The following is a 2,379-nucleotide window of genomic DNA, read 5'->3' as shown; positions in this document are numbered from 1 at the left end:
TTTTTTAACGCGTTGTATATTATGCTTTTATGCAAAAGTATGTACTTCCCTCTTTACAAAAATAAAATTCGCCTTCAGATATTCCATTGGTTACATTCAGCGGAAAGAGCAGTTCAAGGAGCGTTTAATCATTATCACTCTTGATTGGTAAATACTCCGGGATCTATGAAGAATCTAAAAGAATGTTCTAATCACAAACAATAATCAGTTAGAATTGACGAAAGCGATTGAAATAATCAGCAGGTTGAATTAACCAACGTTGGTAGAAACGAACATAGATCTTTAACGAGTTAAACTCCAGTTAAAGTAAATTGTGGAATTGAACCTAAAGACCAAATCACACTAGCGATTGGCGATTGACGATTGATAATTAAAGATTAGATTTTAACGAATCAACAAGTTTCAGCCTTGGTTTGCTTTGTTCCAATTGGTCAAGTTCCAATCTTCAATCGTCAATCATCTATTTCCAATCGTTAGTGTGATTTGGCCTTAAAGCGTTATTCAGCCGAGACTCAAACTTTTTTTATCCAGGATCCATGCCTCTTGGCTGACGAGCTTTTACTCGGCAACGTTAGATGACGCCAGGTAAATATTTATGTTTATTTTAATTAAGACTTCACAATCATTTATGTTTTGCATATATTCTCTCTTAATAAGTGCAATAAGTGAACAACTAAACACTTGAGAAATAATATAATAGATGACAAAGTAACGCTGCAGCTGTGTGTAGGTACAAAGTAGAAATCTAATTGGTTAAATATGGAGAATCAGTAGGAAAAGATCAAACTTAAGACATATATCGCCATATAGGTTAACAAAGGTAAAATATTATTACCAAGTAAAATTGACTAAATTGCGCGATGAATAATCAAAGAATAGCGTTTTATTTTGTATGTATAATAGTATATTATGATAATATCAATTGTAGTTCTCGCGGGAAATCCAGCATTTATTACGAACTTGATTGATTAATACTCGTAACGGCATAAAAATGTGAGAAATGCCGAAGGATTTCCACCGTAAGAAACGAACAGCCACCTGCATTTCGCAAAACCGAGCGCAGTTAAGACAGGAATCTGATTGGTCGAACGTGAACAACCACGACCAGTCGTAAAAGTTCACGTAACAGCAGCGCGTCGCCACAGTCTCGCAGTGATCGTGGTGACAGCACGTGTTACAGCTGGGTGGCGGTTTGTCGTTGGAAAAGTGAGTATAATTGAGTGTGTAATGATTTTTCCTTGTTTCCCGACGCGATGGTCGTGTGCGCGACGTAATCGTACATTCCGTGCGACACCCCGCGGCCGTCCAGACGCCGATGCCGCGGCTGATCGCGTCCGAATGCGGTGCTATTTACAAGACGCCAGCACGTGTGCTCGCGCTGACGCTCTCTCACAACAGTTTCTCGGATTGCCGGTTAACCTTGATGGTCGTTTCGTGCGATAACCGGTAAGGTTGATGTTCTCGAGCAGTCGTCGCACGTCTCGCGGTATGTCTCGGAGAGATCGGGGCGTCTTGTTTTGACTTTGTTGGATGCTAACCTAAATCTCACATCTCGACGATCCATCTTTTAGCTATCTGTTCGAATTCGACCGAGTCTGAAATTGTATATGAAGTCGGTTCTCGATTCTACTGATTGATTCACGGCGTCGAATCGATCGATTAATGTCGATTGGACTGATCGACTAGCGTGATTTTATACTCGCGAATCCGGAAGAAAGATTAACGACGTCGAGAAATGAGCAGCGTTCGCGTTGAATGTATCTGGTAGTGTCGTGAGAGGGACAATACAGCATGTGCTTTACGAGAAAACGAGAATGTTTTCCCGAAAATGGTCATTGCTATCGTTAGGCACGCCATAGTCGTTAGGCGGGTCTTTATATCGTTTTATCGAAGGTGACGTGTTTTCGGCGCGCAATTCTGACAAGTGCGCGCGCAGTGACGTGGATTGGTCAGTAGTTAAACCGATGGTCGCCGATGTGCAAAAATGCAAACGGTCAAAGTGGAGCAAGCTGTTCGATCACCGCAAACACTTGTGACAACATCTCGCGTATAAACACTACTTGTATTCGAATTCGGTCAGTGTCGTTCGATTCACACGTTAACATCGCGCGAACCGTAGTTGAATGAACATTGCCGCGAAATGACGAGTTGCATTTTCATCTAACCCTTTCGTGCCAGAGAAGCCGCTTTTACCGTGATATTTATTGTCGCCGCAGCGTATCGCAACGAAATGAGGTAAACACGAAATTGAAAGCGATCGGTTAATTATGTACTCGAGCGTATTATTGAACTTAAACTTTCGCATTCGACACTTTCCTGCGATTCTAGTATTTCGAGAGAGAGAGAGAGAGAGAGAGAGAGAGAGAGAGAGAGAGAGAG

General features: G+C 41.8%; 1 protein-coding gene across 5 annotated transcripts in view; it reads left to right on the top strand.

Moving 5' to 3' along the window:
- Positions 1-619: 619 nt before the first annotated feature.
- LOC116851500 (tubulin polyglutamylase TTLL4-like) overlaps positions 620-2,379 on the top strand; it is a 113,762-nt gene continuing 112,002 nt past the window's right edge. For 2 of the 5 annotated variants that reach the window (XM_032830955.1, XM_032830958.1), the window contains exons 1-2: positions 620-820; positions 929-1,206. The gene's annotated coding sequence lies outside the window, so the exon portion shown is untranslated. Of the gene's footprint in view, positions 821-928; positions 1,207-1,233; positions 2,236-2,379 lie in introns of those variants that run through there. The other 3 variants (XM_032830954.1, XM_032830956.1, XM_032830957.1) reach the window with 2 other exon arrangements.

Source organism: Odontomachus brunneus, unplaced genomic scaffold (genome assembly GCF_010583005.1).
Source record: "Odontomachus brunneus isolate Ranch 3 - 2012 unplaced genomic scaffold, Obru_v1 Obru_scaffold_176, whole genome shotgun sequence".
In the NCBI taxonomy this organism is placed as follows: domain Eukaryota; kingdom Metazoa; phylum Arthropoda; class Insecta; order Hymenoptera; family Formicidae; genus Odontomachus; species Odontomachus brunneus.
Note: the sequence above shows the minus strand (reverse complement) of the source record. Positions and strands in the feature narration are given on the sequence as shown.